At 43.0% G+C, this 19888-nt stretch overlaps 1 protein-coding gene across 11 annotated transcripts in view; it reads right to left on the minus strand.

Annotated features, from left to right (window-relative positions):
* The window catches only part of BCL11A (BCL11 transcription factor A), a 97986-nt gene that overhangs the window by 63613 nt on the left and 14485 nt on the right, over window positions 1-19888 (minus strand). The window contains exon 1 of one of the 11 annotated variants that reach the window (XM_077134293.1): window positions 11633-11672. The exons of 9 other annotated variants lie outside the window; for them this stretch is intronic. The gene's annotated coding sequence lies outside the window, so the exon portion shown is untranslated. One more of the 11 variants, XM_077134292.1, reaches the window with a different exon arrangement.

Consider the following 19888-nt stretch of genomic DNA (forward strand, 5'->3'; position numbering starts at 1 on the left):
AGGACATGGGAAGGGGGTGGACAAGGCAAGAATCACCATTCTCTAGATCTGAGAATCACTGCACACCAGAGGGGGTGAGAGACGACACACAAACTTATCCGAGAATGTTGAGGAAGTATCTTATCCTTTGGAGCTTCCCCTTAAAAGCCCATTCAGAACCAGAGTGTAAGAGGGGATGCCATGGGGCATCCTGGTAGGGATGAGGGGAGGATATCCTAAGCGCCCAGCAAATCCTATTCAAGTTCAAGTCCAGTCATGTGGGCCCCACCAATATGTTGCTGCCCAATGGGCCAAGGCGCAGATATGCACAGCGGTATTGCACAAGGCTGCTCGTTTCTGACATTAGATCCTTCAAACTGGGACCTGAAGCCTCAGAACCAAATCTGCCTCCCTACAATCCACAGCAAAAGGAGAGTTCATTCTTTAAAAGAGCTGGGCCACTTTGGACGGATTGTATGGCGTGTGAATATATCTCAATATATTTTACTGCATTAAAATAAAAAAATAAAGAGCTATGACATGCGACTGTCAAACTTTGAGAGAAAAGGAAGTGGGATTTTTCAATCCAGGTGCTAGGAGTAAACAGGGAGTCTCAGGTAAGTAATATCGGAACAAAACTTCCTTTTCTCCTAAGTTTACTGAGGACTCTTTTCTAATACAGGTGACACAGGAAAGCAGGTGTCAAAGTGGGGTAAGAAACGGAAACAAAGCACACATGTGACCAGCACACAGGTATCGACATCTTCAAAGCATTTTGCGCCTTTTTCATCCACAGCTTCCATATTTGGAGGCACAAAACAGAAAACATTACACCTGTCAGGTACTGTGCCCTGAACTATCTCCAGGAAGCTGAAAGCGAGTGCATCAGACTTTTAACAACGTCAAAGTTAAAAGATTAAAAACATGTTGGAACGCTTACTTTACGCAGTGCCAAAAATGTGTCTGTAACCTGTGAGGAGAGATGCGTATGGAGCATCGTACAAGAAAGATGAACGCAATCCTGCTGCAGAGAACAAACAAGGTCCTTGCTTGCTTTCTTCCCTTCCTTCCTTCCCTCCAAGGGAAATTCCTCCTGAAATCCGACATGCTTTGCAACTGCAGCAAGTTAACCACTCAAGAGAGTGAGGCTGGAACCACTGGAATCCTCTACAGATGTCTGAGGTCAATTTGGCTCTGACAGTGGGGCTGGAACGGCCACTGGTTCAGGCTTCCACGTGGGCATGGGACGTGCTTAGTCAGACAGGGCTCCAGGTCACGTCCTGCCTCCTCCACAACTGCTCTAAGGACAATAAAAGTCCATGGAAAGCGAAGAGATGCTTTTTGTAGGGCATTGCCACTTGCCAATCTATAACTTAGGAATGCATGGCTATGCTTGGCTAACTCTCTCTTGACACGGGGCATTAACGCTTACACCCACTTATTCTCCCCTCTCTCTGGCAGGAGAATGATATCATTGGTAAGTAATTATTGTATCTCCTTCAAATAACTCAGCTTGAGTTATTTGTGTGGTGTAGTATGATGGCTTCTTTTTTCTGGAAATTGAAAAATCCAGAAAGCCAAAGATAATATACCTCGAATGGTCTGTCACATGGACAGACCCCCCCAACCCCACGCCAGCCCACCCTCACCAAAAACACAGTTGCACAATTATTTATGCGGAGGGATTAAAAATTTCCTCAAAAGTTCCCCAGAAAATGGGTGCCTCTTTAATTTTCACCCTTACAATAAACTCTTCTGCAGGTTTTGTTTATTTTGAGGAAACATTTCACTTTTTTTTTCAAGACATGAGGTGTGAATGATGCAAAACAGTATTTGGATATGTAAACTGCATTATTTGCATAATGCATTACTAATCAGTGAGTACAATTCTAGAGTCTGAGGAACTGACATCAAGTGCCACAGGATTTTTTAAAATCTAGATTATAAAAGACCATTGCCCTTCAGTGGATTTGCATTCTGTTCATAAGAAGGAGAAATTACCCTCATAGAGTTTTCTGAAGAATTTTAAATAAGTGGCCTTTGATGTACATGGCTTTGCTGTGACTCAACATTTTGAAGCCTAAACACCCTGAATGCCCTACTGAGAGCGAAGATATCTGCCTGCGTCAAAAAGACAAGACGGCCCCTCCCCCCACGCCGGTCTGCCTGCCGAACCTCCAGGAGCCTGAGAAATAAAAAAAACAGGGTAACGGGACAGCCAGACATCCTGGTTAGTCCGCACATCGAATCAACCTGGTTGCCACATCACAGCGGTTGGAAACCAACTACACATTTCTCCAGTTGGTTTCCATTGGTGTTTTCATGCAATTTTAGCCCCTTCCGTGCAGAAAAACACTGACAAGGATGTGAAGACAACGGAAAGGAGAAAAAGCATTCCAGCTTTTTGTACACACCCTCTGTCAATGAAGAATAATAAAAGAAAGTTTGAGAAACTATTTGAAAAAACACTTCTTTGGGAGGGGATGAAATCGGGAGAAGGAGGTGTTGCCCAGCAGCCAGCCCCAAACGATGGCACATTCCCCACTCCCAAATGGTGGTCTGGCACATCCCTGATCTCCCAGGAGTCACCTGCTTGCTGAGAACTCCCAAGTGCACCCACCTGAGCACACGTGCGTGTGCATGCACACACACATACACACACACACGCAAATACATCAGTCCTTGAGAGTGCCAGGTTACATTTCTACAACAGCTGCTCCTATTGTCTACTGCCAGTGAAGCCAACCCAGCCTAAAATTTAATTTAATCTGCTGTAAGCCCAAGTGTCAGGCACTTAGATGGCAGCTAAAAGCGCCACTCTCAGATAACTGAGTGACACTTGCTAATAATAGCCTCTGCACGAAGCAAGCTGGAGCAGACATTTTGTGAAACCAGAGGAACCTGTGCCTGGGAACGGCTAGGAGAGGATGGTCTCAGCTTCCAGACGGCACAGGCCAGGCCCAACCTGGCTCCCGTGTCACTGGCTGCACTAAGACTACTGGTGACCTCTCTTTCAAGCTATAAAGCAGTCCTGGCTTTTGCAAAACAGGAAAACGAAATGGCCCTTGCAGCTCTGCAATCCCTGCACCATTCCTTTTTGATCATCAGAGGCTGAGCCCCAGGGCCTCCCTTAGGAAGGGTGTAGCTTAACCCTTGACTGCACTCCTGATCCCCTTCCTCCTCAGGGTGTGTTCAACCTCCTCTTGGGCAAACTATCTTTCTCTAATAACCAGGACGCAAATGGCCAAAGGAAGGCCCAAGGACCTTGTCTTCACCAATCCTAGACAGATAAGTGGGCACATTCCATCTGCTTATGCCCAATCCCCACCAAGAGAAAAAGAGGGTGCCCTGGGGCTAAAACCCAAATTCAAACTCTATCTCCAACACTTCCTCCTGCACTGAAAAATCACGGCCTCTCTTTTCTTTCAGGAGACTGGAGAATGATGCACAGCACAAAGCTAAGGCAAGTCCCCTTAGAGACAAATCTTCCAGATACAAGGCTTGAGCTCACAGGTACTTTTTTCTCCATGACGACCTGACCCCTCACCACCTCCAGCAGAACCCTAGTTAAAAAAAGGACACTGTGCTGACCAAGGCCATTTTGCTCTCTACCAGTCAGAATACCTTTATTTTCTGGAAAATCTCAAATAGACACAAAAGTAGAGAACAAACGATTTAAATGAACCTTTAAGTACACATTATGCACCTTCAACCACTAGCAATTTAGGGCCAATCCCGTTTTATCTATAAGCCTATTGCCTTCCCTGCCCACTGGATTATTTAGTCTGATTCCAGAAATCGTATCATTTCATCAGTACATATTTCAGTGAGTACTGTTCAAAGATAAGTGTTCTTTCAAGGAGCACAACCACAAAGCCTAAAAAAAAAAAAAAAAAAAAACTGTGACAACAACTCCTTATCATCAAATAGGGGAGTTACTTTAAACATCTGGGTCATGCTTTGGAGGATTCCCTTCCACTAAGGTTCAGAAATGAAGCTGCCAAGAAAAGCATTCAGAGAATCGGATGCTTTAAAGAAGTACCACCGAGCTTGTGTAGAGCCACTTACACATCATCCCCAACCCCTGCCCCCTGCCGGCACCTGGGACGTCCCCAACCCCGTCACCCCGACAGTCAGGAACACTCCTAGTGTTCAGAACTGGATTTTGTTTTCCTTCGAAGCAAGTACTCTCCTGGTTGGCTCCACACAGAACTCACTCCCAGAGCATGTCTTGGATATACAGCTGACTAGATATGTCAGTTATGTTCCAAATGGGTTTTCACAGGTCAAGGTTCTGCAGGCAAGAGCAAATACTATTTTTAGACAGGAAAAGGTCACAATGCTTTTAGAGACAGTGAGGGCTACAATAAAACCCTATTGATCAGCCTCTGGAACTAGCGCTCCAGAGAGACACGGAGATTGAAACAAAAATTGCCTGGCCGTTTTCTCTGTAGACTCAGTAGGTAAAAGCTTGTTGGACTTAATATCTTTCAGGATATAAAATAAGTAAGAAGTAACTGTGTACAGATTACTGAAGTCCATTTAACCAATGCAGAGGCAGGTCACGGGCAATACACTCATGGCAAAACTCTAAAGAGTGACTTCAAGGCAACAAGTGTTGCAGCCACAGACAGAGAACAAAGGTGAGGCTTCCCAACTCCATGAAGGCAAAAAGTGCAGCCCACCATCCGTAATTTCTGCTTGGGAGTGTCATCTGGCAAGTTTCAACTGTGCCCCTCAATCCAGGGCTATGCGAATAAAGACTCTCAGAGACAGAGCATGAAGACAGATTTCCCCAGGTTAAAATTTGATAAAAAGAGGTACTTACATGGATGATTAAAGAAAACATCTAGACTAAATGAAATCATGGCAAATTCTAAAACTCTCCCTACCATAAAAGTCTCTTTCTCTCTCTCTCACTCTCTGTCATATGTGTGTGTGCGTATATGTAGGAATGTGTGTAATATGTAAAATGTGTGTATATACATATACATGTGTGCACATGAGTTTATATGTGTGGCATATGTATATGTATATGTATATACATGCACATATATACTATATCTTATGATGATAGTGTTGAAGTTGGGGTTTTTTTTCAAAAAGATGTAATAATCCATTTATAAGTGTAGCACGCAAGACTTCAATAAAGAAAAATCATTCACTGCCAGGTGAAACTTGATAAATATATTTAGAAATGATTCAAAACCCATCAGGAGCCCAAGCAAATGGATTGCCAAGACACAGAAACCATTGCAAAGTTATTTAACTAGCCCGAAGGTGCATGAATTTACTGAGGTTTTAAGCAACAAACCCTAAATAATTTATTTAGGTCAAATAGGAGCTTTAAGCAAAGACATTAATGTAATGGACTATCACATCTTAAACTTCAGTCAGAGATCTAAAACTGTGAAGTCAATTATGTTCCCATAAATACCTCTCCATTATCAGCGGTGCTTTATTGTTTTGGAGACTCAGGACCACAGGAACAAGTGTGAAAACTGTAGGGTATCTTCATTTATCATCTGTTCCCATCTCACAGTCCAGCTCACAAACAAAATATGCCATGGTAAACATAATCCATATATCATATTGTGACACAGCTGACCCCATTAGTGAGCCCATACTGTCCTAGCAGCAGCATCCTATCATACATTAACAGTACAACAGCTGATACATTTGCACAAAACAATAAGGGGCGGGGAGAGACAATATTGGGCTAGGAAATCCAAAACTTCATGTCTGAATACACATTTTTGTCTTCTATCTCTTTGGCATGAATGCTATCATGTTTTCTTCCTAGGTAAAAATCAAAGGGGGTAGTAGAGCCATTCATTCAATCTGTCTGTTATCTTATTTGGGGTGGGCTAGGACTAAACTTTTTCTTCTTATTCTTTTTTTTTTGCCAGATAGAACATGCAAAACTTGAGACGGCTGATTATCAGTATCCTAACGGAACACTCCTACTGAAAATTCCCAAACATTACAAATTAAAGAGGCAGTGATTTAAATAAATTACTTTTTAATTGAAACTACAGATATCAAGAATGCCTGTGTCCTATAAGGAACATGTATTTCACAACTGGTTCATTCCCGCACCTCCCCCCTCCCCTTGTTCTAATCATATGGAATAACAAAAGAAAGTTTGAAATAGTCATTACCCAATAGATAACTTTGAATGTTCTTTCTCAGTATGCTTCTGAAAACATCATTTTATATCTCATTTAATGTCACATATAACTAGTATTTGCTGGGCAGGTGAAAATCAGAAACATTCATGTTAGAAGTCAATGGTAAACACCATATTTGGAAAATAGATTGCAAAGATCACATGTCCCAGAGCTGGCCATATGCTTTTACCTAAATGATGAATTTAAAAAAAGAACATTTTTACCCTCAATTTATGCTATCTTCAAGAGTAACAGAGGGAGAATTCTTCCTAAACATGTTGCATCCGATGCCTCTAACAAGCAAGAATTCATAACTCCAAGAACTCAGCATATGTGGGTTACATCCATGCAGAGAAACCAGCTTTTGAGGGAAGAAAGGAGGAAAATATCACTGAATCCCATCAGTTCACTGAATTTAAAATACCTGGTTGTTTGAATTCAACTGAGTTCTTTTTCAAATCTATTTCTATTTTGAAATAGTTACAGTTGCCCCAAAAAGCCAATTTGTCAAAAATACACATACACTCCCAAGTTTACAAAAAAAAAAAAGGTTCACAACAATTAAAAGATGTAGAGATGTTGTATGGATGGAAACTTCTGTGAGTTATCACCATTCCATTATACTGCAGTTCAAAAAGCCACTGTTAAGCTTTCTGCTAAGAGCTCATGAGCTCAAGCCCTATTCACGACCACAGCTTCTGTCTTCCCAGGCAAATCAAGAAAATATCCTGCACTCTGCAGATGAACTCCACTCAGAACTAGATTCCAAAAAGAGCAAGGAAGAGAGAAAGTAGGGAATCTGCCTATGGTATTCCTACTATTAATATATCATGGGAGCTTAGAGATCCACCAGGTCCAAATGTCTATTCTACAGACAAGAAAACTAAAACGCCAAGAAGTAAAAGAAACTCCAGACCTCACAACACAACATGACTGGGGCCAGAATCCAGACACACTGGTTCCCAGATTGGTGTCTTTCTATATCATTCAAGGTCAACATTCTTTTCCTTAATCATTCTAGAAAAATTTGTAATGCCCAAAAGACCTCAATCTCCCCAAACCAGTCTTGGTAAAAGGGTAAATGTCTAGCTCTAAGGACTTCACTAGTTTTTATTTTATCTTTTTTATTGGAAATAGTTCACCATAATACTCTCAATGGGAGTATCTTCATAATACAGGCAGATATCATTCTTTTCTAGTAGAAGATGACAGCAAGGCTAGAAAAACGATGCAGTTTTTTTTAAACACTGCAGTTCTTTTTATAACAATTATGTCAGATCCTACGTACAAAACAGGTACGGTTTTTCTCATCCTTAACTTCTGCAAAGTAAAGGAATCTGGTCAAAATCCCATTTTTTATGATGATACATTCTAGCAGAAAGCTACTAGTTGACTCTATTTTGCTGTTTCTTTCCCAAAAGATTTTTAAATAGTTGTCAGTTTTAAAAGGATTCCAACCTCAAAGTGTGCCAATGCCAAAGTCTCTATACATCCAATCAATCAATCAATAAGACAAACAAAGCAGCATATGTTTATCCTTTACCATTTGGGAAGTGTACATTAATTATCACAGATTGTCTCCTACACATTCTCCCCACCCCCCGCCCGGTCGCAGACAGCAGTGCTCAAAAGGGTCCGCAAAATAAAAATGTATGGGGTAATTAAATGGATATTTATAATTAGAACTTAATAATTTGCATCAGGGACAAATGAGCTCTGATTTTAATCTGCAGTGCATTTAGATTAGCCTGAAGATAGTGTAATTTGATGGTTTATAGGGCCTCCTCTTGGATTATAAAACAATACCAAGCCTTCAAAGGCGGCGTGTCCGTGTCAGGCATGTGTTAAAGAAGAAGATGCAATGAAAATGTTTGACAACGTGAAAGCAGCCATAAATTACATGACAACTGTGTAAAAGTCATGATGAAACAAATAAAGGGCTGACCTATAATGCGTCTGATTCATTGTGACACACACAACTCCCTGCACTAATCTCTGCCCAGCCAACGCATTCTTAAGCGGGGAACTACTTAGCACCAGGAACGTTGTAAATTATCACTAGTCAACAGCATTGATTTTTAGTCGACATTTCAATCAGGTTGAAGTAGAAATACTACCCAGCTCCTCCAACAGCCTCTTAACCAGCCCGCTACCCCTCTGCGGTCTCCTCTGTTATGTTTGTTAAGTTTCCATTGCTCTCACCATTCAATATTTATTGTAGCGTTGCCACATCCAGGCACTTGGCCTGAAGGGTCACCAGCCTGCCTCTTGGGACATAAAATTCGTGCTTACCTTAAGGAAAGCAGAACCAAAAAAGAAAAAGAAACTAAAGGCCACCACCGGAGATCTGGCCTGATTTTCAAGAGACTGGAGAGGACACTAAAAAATAATTAAAGAATAGGGGCTCTAAAGCAATACTCTTCCTTTTATTATTTCAACTTTTCAATCTAAGCATAATAGCAAACAAAACTAAGAGCTTCTGGGGTGGTCGGAGATACCACTTCCCTCCTAAACCAGGTCCACGTAGAGACAAGGTGGAGGGCCAGGTAGGAGGTGAGGGGATGAGAGGAAAGGAGACCAGACCTGGGGTGAAATTCATTGCAGACAGCCATGCAAATCCAAGGGCAGGGTACAAATCTGTCTTAAGTAGATTCGGAGTTCTCTACCCACATGTATCCTCACAGGCCACCTCCATCCCCACCTCCAGCCTAGAAGACCAGCCTGGATTCACACCAAGGACATCCTCGTGGCGGAGGATCTGAACCACCTCCCCTGTTTCCAGTAGAAGACCTTCCCAAGCGAGCAGAGCTCCGAGCTGCAGTGAACAGGCAGAGGCCCACTCTTCCGCTCTCCCACGGGGCCTCGCCCCACAGCAGGCGCTTCGTAACTACCAAACGCTTCTAGTCTTGTAAATGGAGGTCTGGGGTGGCCCCGCCAATTCAAAAGGCTGGGTAATTGAAGGAAAAAAACTGACATTTGCTTTTGGAACACATTATGCAATCCCTCTGCAAAGAACCTCAGGTCTTGCTTCAGCAAATATTAATGGTGTCAGAGAAGCCTGCGGAGTGACTGGGGGAGGTTGCCATGCAGTTAAAAACTCGCCTCAGGGAAAGCCACATGTGTATCATATGGAGTTGTTGACTGTAGTTTCCATTCAAAAATTCTCTCAAGTCTCCTAGTACTTCCGGACTTGTTACCACAAGTCGTCTCTGGCCAACATGGAAATCTCCTTGGATCCCCCAGCACCCATAGTCCCCACCACCACACACACATACACACACACATACACTCTCTCACAATAATTCTGCTTCTCCCTACCCTTCAAAGGTGTCATCAATAATGCAAATGCCAAAGAGACAATGAACAGAATAATTGAAAGCCAGAGCTTTCCTAACCCTTAAAAGTCCTAGCCTGGTTTCTTGGTCAGATAGCCTACTGCTATCTCATAACCAAGTCACAGGAAGGTAATTAAAGCTTCCTCACTCTTCTTCATAGGACTCTTGCCCAAATTCTGACTCACTCTGGAAAGCTGGAGAACTGACTACTTGCAAAGCAGGATTTGTTACATTGCAAATTTTTCCAACAGCTTCAAGGCTCCTGCAATATGCCCAGGAGAGCCACCCGGGAACCGGATGAGAACACTCCTCTTTTTCCCAGAAGAATGAAAAACCTGACCACAGAACCCAGGGGAGGCCCAGACGGCCAGCACCAGGTGGTGTCCAGCCCCAATGCAAAAAGTGGCAAATCTTTTAGGGAGATAGCGAAGAGTAGTGTGGTTGGAAGCCAAAGATTGTTTAATAACTATGGACTCTCAGGGAAGTTATTTAACCCTTGTCCAGACCCAATTTCCTCCTCTACCAAATGGGGCTAATAACTTCTTTCCTTCTGGGGGTCTGGTGGGATGGAGCACCAAACACATCAGGCACGCAGTAACAATAATAACCACTGTTGGGGCGCATCCAGTGAGGAATGCATGTGCTTTCCCTTACACACTCTCGCACTGGCAATATAAGGTAAGTTCACGGAGCTGTCTCATTCACAGGTGAGGGAACTGATGCCCAGACTCTCCCAACCAGTCAGTGGTAGAGCAGGAATCCGAACCGGGAGTAACTCTACCGCGCACTCTCCTCATGCCAACACATGTGTGGAGAGACAGTGGCGTCCCAACCAGGCACGGAGCTGCCAGCTGGCTGGGAGCCCTCCTGCCAGGGTCTGCAGTGGCTACCAAGCTCACCCACCCACCCAATGACGACCCCCAGCAGCCCCGGCCAGGAGCCCACCCCCAGGCAGAAAAGCTCTGAACTCTTTCAAGCTTCTCCCCCGCCCCCATTTCTTGTTCCCTTTTCATCTCAACCTGCTCCCCCACAGAACCATGGGAACTACGTTGAGGCCTCAGTTCTTCAAGGAGGAAAAATGTTCCAAGCGGTGAGTGATCATCATAATAGCAGCTGGCTTTTATTAAGTGCCCAGCACTGAACCAAAGGCCCTTCACGTTCTCATTCAATATTCACAGCATCCCCAAGATGGGTCCTAGGACACCCCCCCACTTTACAAGTAAGGAAACTGAAACTGAGGAATGAAGAAACCTGCCCAAGGTCGAAAAATGGCGCCCTCCGTTGAAACCATTTTATTTCATGTAACCACAGAGGCTGAAGGGTGGAGACTAGGGAAGCGCTAGAACTTATTTTTCACTAATAATTTATTCCCATTCTTTGAGCCCCTCTTCCCTTTCTTACCAGAGCAGGCTACCAAGACCCAGGGTCGAGTACACGAACGCGGGTCTCTCCGCTAAGCTCTGCAGGTTATCTGTGGGGGGAACCCAGAGGAGCCCCCAGTTTCAGTTTGCTGCTAGAGAAGGGGGGGAGGGGGGAACACACCTCACTTGTGAGCCTTCAGCCTGGGGAAGTAAGCATTATTTTATCAGCGTTTATAAGAGTGCTCACAATGGTGCCTTTTCATGTCTGCGGTGGGAAAACTGCATTTCGGACAGGTCCCCGCTCCTCTAAGGTACCCCAGCAGCCCCCCTGGAGGGGATCCGAACACGCCTCCTGCCAGTTAAGTCACAGAGAACCGTGATCACCTCGCCACTTCTGTCAGGGGGGCAGACTGCACACTAAAAGATCTAAAAAATCTCAGCAAGTTACTGGGCTGATGATTCTTGCTGGCGAACACTCATAAGTGAATGCATCATGTCACAATAAACGACAAACAAAACCACACACACACACACACACACACAAACAGACCAAAGAAGATTAGATTATCAAGAACAAAACAAGCCCGAACACATGCGCTCGCCATAGCCCTGCCCGGAAACCGCCGCGCTCCCAACAGGGGCACTTTTTCCCCATCCCTGAAGGCCTTTCCCTGGGCCTTTCCTGTGAATTTTCTTTCTCAGCCACCAACGGATTAATTCACAGGTCCTCTCCAACAAGGACTTTAACGTCAGCCATTTTTTAAGTAGTTTCCACCTCTTTTCCTACCTGCAAGCGCAGGCCCGCGCGCTGCGCCAGGCCCCGCCCCGGCCGCACACGTGAACACCCCCGCGCACGCCTGCACACGCTCGGCCGCACGGCACACCACGCACGCCAACCCTTCCGATCCCGGCCCTCGGGTGACTGGCGTGATCGCAACCTTTCTTTTTTTCCCAATGGCAAGCCAAGAAAGATGATAGAACCCGTGTGTGTAGCCAAACGACTGGCCTCAACTGGTTCAGAAGGGGAAAAATTGAGCTGTCTTTTTTTCTTTTCCTTCTTCTTTTCTTTTCTTTTTTGCCTTTAGCCAGAAGACCTAGGTGCATTTGATGTACAGTCAGCAGGTATTTTTAAAAGAAAGAAAAAGAAAAGAAGAAGGAAAAAAAAAAAAAACCACTGAAAAGACTCGGCTGCACTGGGGCCCTGACACGCTCTCATGTAAAGCCTGGCCCTCGGCCAAGTTCATCTGTTAATGGACAGCCACGACCAGGGCCGCCCTGCCCCCACCTCCCTGCCCCTCCGGAGTCTTCTCTGTTCTCCTACCTCTTTCGAGCTCCTAAAAACTAGACATCGATTATGTATGCGCTTTTCCCTTTCTATTCAAGATAAACAAAGTGCTTCAAGTTCAGGGCACACCCTGGGACCCTTGACAAAACAATCTATCATTCTGTCTGCTAAACCAGTCTGGCTACACCGCAGCCGTGGAGAGCAACGCTCCCAATGTACAATTTTCCCTTTGTGCTCCTTCCCTCTTGCCACTAACCTCTTTTCTTTACCACCTTCTCCGGAGCAGATGGACTTGACCACTTTGCTTAAGCCCCTCCTGGCAACCTCAGAAATTAAAGAAAAGAAGAGAGCTGATGGCTGCTGCCCCTTCCTGCCCAGGTTTTCCTCCTCTCTCTCGGTTCCCCCCCACCGGCCCCCACACACGCATACACAAATCCCGTTAGACCCACACAATCCTTTCCACCCCCTCACCACTTACACTCGCTGAGAAAATAAATTAAACGCAGGACTACCCCCTCCTTCGCTCCCTGCAAGAATATTTTAAGTGAGTTTTGTTTTAAATCATATCCATTAATTTATCCTGACTTGCAATTAAGTGCAAGTACACTTTTTACAACCAGTACGGAATCTATTAATTATAACTACAAATGGTCAAATAAGAGCAGAGTCCCTCCTAAAAATATTAATAAAATGCATAATAAATAATATTAATGAAACAAAAATAGATTCACAAGCAATTGCCTTGGCCAGGGCTTTTTATTATTTCACGCAAGGGGGAATCCAGCCAGTGAAACTTGCTACACACACTTTGGCAGAACTCTGACCAACCACAGCCATTAAAACTTAAAGCGTGTATCTGCGGGGGGCGGGGGCAGGGGCAGCATCGGCCTGGCGCTGGGAGCTCTGTGCGGAGAGACACCACCACGAGAAGCTGATGCCACCGTGCACTTGTCAGGGTCCACAATGTCTTACACAGCTTTCTGATCTGGGCAGGAGAACTATTACCCACAGGCTGCTTCCCCTCCCTAAGCCAGCCTGGGTTGTTAATTTCAGTGTCCACTCTGGCCCTCCAAGGACAAATGAAATCCCCTAGACCAGTGGGAAAAGGGCCCAGCTGAACCATGGATTCAGGCTTCACACTCCATCAGCATCTGTATCAACGACACAGTATGCTGCGCCAGCGCTGAGCTGCCTTTGTTCCTGCCACAACAGCCAGGTCCCTTCTAACCTGTCTCCACATTGCTCAGCCTCTAGCTCCAACCCCAGCCCTCCCTGCTCCCCTCCCCTCCCCCCAAATCCTACACACCCACTGCACAATCGAATCTAATTAAGATCAGGAAGAGATTTGCATTTTCTTTTCACTGTACCCCCAGTAATCACAGAAGTTCTTCAAATTTTGAGAATTTTGTTCCTCTGCTAATTATTTCCCTCATTTTGCATTTCAAGGCACAAAGACAGTCTATCTCACTGGTGGTCTATTAATAGTTTGAAGTTTTGAGCAATAGAAGGTGGTTTTCTTTTTCTCTAAAACTATTCTGTCATTTTCAGTTTTCTAAAACTGGAAATTTCTGCTGTTGTTGTTGATGTTGTTGTTAAAATATCTTCAAAAAGACAGCTTCGCTGTGCCATTCTGGCTATTTTCATTTGGTTTCCCTTTATAATAGTTACTCTCTGCCTAGTTTACTGAACCTTGGTATATGAATGGCAGAGAGAAAAAAGAAAAACCAAAAAAAAAAAAAAAAGAATAAAAAGGAAAGAAAAGAAGAAAAAAAGAGAAAATTCCTTGGCATAAGTATATGTTTGCTGATCAAATTTCAGATCATGTGTTGTTCATTATTATGACTTTACTTGAAAAACAGTTTGCCACAGTGAGATGGATTTGCTTTATATGCTTTCCACCCCTCCACCCCCTTTAAGTACTTTGAAAAACAGTGCAATTTTTTTAAAGGTACGTTTAAAGCATGAACTGGTTTGGATTAAAACAATGTTTCAACGTCCGTAAATTCCCTCAAAATACATTTTCAAAAGACTTATGCAAAGCCACACGTGATTTTGAAGGAACTAATGAGACTGTCCCACCCAACAAAATTTAATGGTGATTTAAGAAATTCTAATACTTTTCATTTATTTCTCGTAGAATTATTTGTATACTTGACATTTATACAGTTTCTCCATTATATAACAATCTACTCTGGGTACACCAGATTATGCCAATCTATTAGAATGAAATTTGTACTCCATATAAGCAGAAGTCTCCAGTCGGTTTTGACTTACCATTATGTTCCAATGTAAAAGTGTTATTATAGCTTGAGTATAAAGCACAGCTACTCCATGCTCACGTTTTTAACTCTAATACTGTAATCTTTCTTGCTGCGTCTAGGGCTGTGTCAGTGTTTACATTCCTGGAAGTTAAATAAACCGACATGGCAAAACTCCTGGATAGACTGAATAATAAGGCTTGTGATGACTAAATTGTTTACTTTTTACCTTGTTAGGATCCCTTTCTTGTAAAGTTTGGGGGAGAGACAGAAAGAGAAGGAATGGGGGTGGGTGGGCAGTGATAGGAGATAGAGAGAGAGAGATTTGCACCCTGGCTTCCATATGTCACAAAAAAGCCTTCCTATCCACAGCCAATGCGATGGAAGCAACGTGCCTAAGTTAAGTTTTGCCTTTTTTTGGTTTGGTTTGGTTTTCATAAATGCCAGGTCATTTGAATACCTCCTCCTCTCCACTACCCCCCAATATAAAGTATGAACATTTTTTTTTTGCCCGTTTTCAAATAGCAAATTATCCATTAGATTTCATCATATCTTAGTGAAGCAATTACATCAAGAAAATGATAGTGCGTGTGGAATCAATTATGCATGCAGTTGGCCGGAGACCAAAGGCTGTGAAGTCGGAGAGGGCAGAATCGCTCGACACACACACAAATAAAAAGCCCCTGGATCTCACAGATGGACCCCATCAGTTCATCTTACTGCCTAAAAAGTTCATGCACTTAATAATTTATTTGTGTTCTGGATACTGTTTCCCAGCTGAATATTAACAACTTTGAACTGAAGCATGCTTTTAGCATGGTATGGATGGAAGTCACGCTAGGGCGGTGCTATGGCCCCCCCCGAGGTTAAAACTGTAGTTAGGTTTCTTACACACTGTTCATTTTCCGTCACAATTTATTTTCTTTCATTAAACATTCCTTTTAATCAGAATATCAGTTTCAGTGTTCTGATGCAGCTTGTTAACCAGTGATAAATTCATAAACCAAAGATGAACATCAATAATACAGCACGGGCTATTCGACGGCAAAGGCAAACACCAAAATCACAGGTTCTCAAAAATCAGAAACCGTTAGCACCTTGTTTTTTGTTTGCAATCAGGGTACTTAGATACCTCAAGAGAAGCACCTGGAAGCCCAGAGACCAGGATTTACTTGCGTGACTAGTTGAGGACTGAGGCAGAGCAACTGAGAGCAGAAACTGAATGAAGAAGCCACAGGAAAACTTACTTGATCTATAAAAGATAAAAGAGGCAGCTAAACCTCATGCCCAAGACATTTAGGTGCCGGCCATATTTAAAGAGGAAACCAAAGCATTGTCAGAAAGGTCTGTATGAGGAGAGCCTAATGTCTTCATACAGAGCACTCAAGGCTCCCTGCCATCAAACTGCTAACAATGCAGTTTACGGCCCACACCTTACATGGGGGGACAGGGACAGGCAATACCTGTATGTATCTGGATGTGCCTCAATCCTACACCTCACTTTTACAGTATTCTCCCCAAATAAGAACAAACTTGCAGTCAAACCTTTCACAAACTGTGCTTAACGTTTAAAGAAAACGGATAAAACATACGTAATTACTCAAGGTTAGACTTCTAATTCCTCAATTCACTAAAGGAAACTTGGCAAGAAGATGCATCATTTTGCTTCTTTCTACTGGGGCATCTGAGGAGGAGAGCCACTGAGGCAGCTAATACACAAAACATGATCAAAAGTGATTAACAACAGCTTCATATGCAAATTGCATTAATGAAGGAGTGCAAAGTCATCATGTAAATTAAATATGTCAAATCTCTTGGTGAACTTTCAATCTTGAGAAGAAAAAACACTGCTTTAATTTTTTTACATCATCAATTTTGCAAGATTGAAAATCTAAGAATCTTGGTGCTATAAACAATTTTCACCTTTTTTTTCTCCTTCAGCAGGCTGACAGGCCAGCCTGATGTGCACCGAATGTACATGTTAATAGGCCAATCAAAAATGCAAAACAATTCGCAATTACTGGAAGGACCTAATGGTCATTAGAATTTACAACTAGGTAATGAACTGAAGTCTGCCCACACCATGCATATTCATAAAGCAATTTAGCCTTTGAAGATTAAAGAAGTGCTTAAAATTCAAATGAGCTTTAGCAAATTATCAGTAAGATTCATCCAAAAAGCAAAGGGTTTTTCTTCCTATGATTTCCTCATTTTTTTTAATGCAAAATTGTTATATCTTCCAGACTGAGCTTAAACTAAACATAGAGCTCCCAGTCAAGCCAAAGGGGCTAAGACACAAACAAGAGGCTGCAAACATCGTTACGGACTTTGTTCATAAAACTGAGCCCTGAAGAGCCAAACCTATCTCTAAACATGGTAATTTATCAAAAACAGCGCAGAGTTGCTTTGCTCATAGGCAATTCCGCACAGTCCTCCAAGAGAACAGATTAACACGACTCCCGCCACCTCCCAAAAAGCCTTTTTCCCCTCAAGTTGCGTCTCCTGTGTAAACATCCACTGTGGTACAAAAACAGCATTTTCATTGGCGTAGAGTGGCATCGATTTTAGAAGTTTCTGCTTCCAAAGGGAAAAGAGCAAGAAAGGAGAGGAATAGGAAGCAGAGGAGAGAGATCTGGTTTGCTTCTCAGAAGTGAAAATCCTGTCGTTTGGTATTTATCTTCCTGTGGCTTTCTCCATCCTGCCCTGGCAGGCGGCATTTAATCCAAGAGGAACGGGTCATGCGGACATCAGCTGACATTCGGAAAGTTGCGGTGTCCCTGCCCACACCACCCCAGTTAAGAGCGAGTATTGTGGGAATTTGGATTTTCATGCTTCCCAATTCCCAGTCTAGAGAAGAATCCTTTCCTTGAAGCCTAACTCACATCTTACTAACCTCATGATATTTAACAAATGGTAGTGATGGCATTCCTAGTGCACCCCTGCTCTTTCTCCCGTCCTAAATACCCTAGCCTAGGTAAAAGCACACAAGGACACATATCTACAGATCCTATCCCAGCTAGTAACCAAGTCAGACAGAGAAGAACAGCTTGAAAGAGACGTGTTGCTTACTGCTCTGAAAACCCAAAGGGCTTTCTGGTTTGCTGACTGTGTTTGAACTCCCATTGTCAAGTATTCCAGTAACTTCTCCTGGGCACCCCCACCTCCCCATCTCCAGCTTTTGCTTGAGTTGATCTCACCTGAAATGTGGGTGTTACCGAGAGAGCGGGAAAGAGGGGGAGAGAAAAGGGAGAAAATCTCAGGTACTAACCCTGTTTTCTTTGAGTCTCTTTTCTACAGGCCCTGCTCAGAAATGTGCCACGTTTTAACGTTTATTAGAAAGAATAGGATGCAGAGCTGCATGGAAGCCACATCCGCCACCATCTGTATGAGCCACAGGTCCACAGTCCTGCCCAATTCCGTCTGACACTAATGTTACTCTACATGAGTAGAGTTCAATGAGGGCTGATATGGGATGTGACAGGGTAAATCAGAATTAGATTAAAAACAAAAGTTTGGAAACCGATGCTACACTGCAGAACAAATGGGACTTGAAGGCCAAATTTACCCTAACTGCCTTCAAGTCATTTTCCCTATTAGAGCGTTTGCCTGCCACCCTGCTGCTGGCAACACCACAATCACATCAGAATGCAGAGTGAACTGCACAGAGGAAGGCTTGAGATAGTCCTCTTTAAATATAATAACTATATATTTGATATATGGCAATTAACTTCTGGTCAGGGGTCTGCGGGCAACAGACTGCCCCAAGGAGATAGGAGGGAAGGGGGGGCCCAAAGCTGGGACAAGCACAAAAGACAGGTCTGACAATAATGCCCGCTGTCAGCAGCTGAATTATTTTTATACAGGAATTTTTATCTCTATTGTACAAACAAGTACGTGTCTGTGCTGACTTGTTAAGCAATCCACTTGTATGTAGAGTAAGATTTTTTTTTTCTTTCTTGCTACCAGTCACACAGCTCCAAGATCAGAAGAAAAACATAGTCTTTGAAGCTGCTCAAATGTTTTAGTTAAAAGGACAGCAGTTGTTTTCAAAGATCCAAGAGTATCTTTATCAGAATTAAATTTTTCCTTATTGATTTTTTCCCCTTAACATAACAAAAACATAACATGAGAAGGTTACGATTTATTATTAAAAATGTTCACTCTTCAGTAGCCAGTGTTCACTTTTAAATGTAAAGGGATAATTTTTGTTTTTAATCTTAGAGCAGGATGGGAAAAGAGAAATACATGAAATATGGAATTTCACATTGGTTAATGCCTTGTTTTAATTGTGATCTCAAAGAGTTTGTGGGGGGCTGGGGTAAAAATCAGCAGTAAAATGCTCATTGTGGGCTGCCTCCTACATGTAAATAAATCATGGTATCCCCTGAGTTGGTAAAAGGAAATGCTTCAGATTTTTTTTTTTTGACCCAAAGAGAAGCTCCACGTTTAAAACGTAAAAGATCAGAGGAGGCATTGTAGTGCTTTGTGTTCCAACTAAGGTAAGAATCCAAGCTACACCTATTTCCCTTAAAATTAATAGATGTGATTTTTTTCAGTTATTTTTTTAATGCATCCTTACCTATCAAGAAAATGAATTGATGACTGTAAATTTAAATGCCCTGATCTCAGCTTCCTTGTGTTTTTCAGACAGTTCAAAAGGAAAATAGAAAGAGAGTGGGGGTGGGCACACAACAGTACTTGTGTTCTTTTAAAAACACCTCTGCAGGTTTCACAATAATTCCATTCTTTATTTTTAATGGGAGTTTTTAATCAGTGGACTTGCCTCTATCTAAAACTAAGATCAAATTGTAGGTGTAATTGTTCAGCACCAATGCTAACAACAGTGGGGATGCAAACAAAAACTCATTGTGAGTGACCAAAGGTCCCCAGGTATCCCCTTCATCAACATACATGCTCCAGGGTCCCACTGGGAATTCCTGGCAGAGACAGAGTCACTTCTAAATAACACGCTGCCAACCCTGTCCAGAAAAGGGTGTGCAAGGTACCTTCTTACCACTTTTACAGGAAGTTTAAACCTGATCATCTCACCTTTAAGTGGGTATAATTTGTTGTTTAGTGCCCTAAGAACCTGGCATCTTATCTATTTAAAGAGATCTAAAAGAAAAAAGGAGACCATAGGAGGGAACGAGCCGAGGCCAGCCTAATACATGAGCACAGGCCAGCTGTGCAGAGGCACTGCCTTAGAGCACCAACCTGTCCATGTAAACCTTCCAGCAACATTGCATCAGATCCGCTCAGATCAGTCTCTAGGGTGAACCAAGAGATGAAAGAAACACTTCGGGTCCCTGTCTGCAAACTTCTAATTCACCAGGTCTTGGCAGCTTATTTTTCCAAGTGTTTTGTTTCAGGAAATGTGTGTATTTTTCTTTGTACGTTTGGTGGATCTCCCACAACTGGTTCTGACAGCTGTTGATTCTGTTAAATGAACACATTACAAAATCCTCTTTAAAACCTCAAGCAACAGTGGACTCAAAAATAT

The sequence above is a fragment of the Tamandua tetradactyla genome, chromosome 17 (genome assembly GCF_023851605.1).
Source record: "Tamandua tetradactyla isolate mTamTet1 chromosome 17, mTamTet1.pri, whole genome shotgun sequence".
In the NCBI taxonomy this organism is placed as follows: Eukaryota; Metazoa; Chordata; class Mammalia; order Pilosa; family Myrmecophagidae; genus Tamandua; species Tamandua tetradactyla.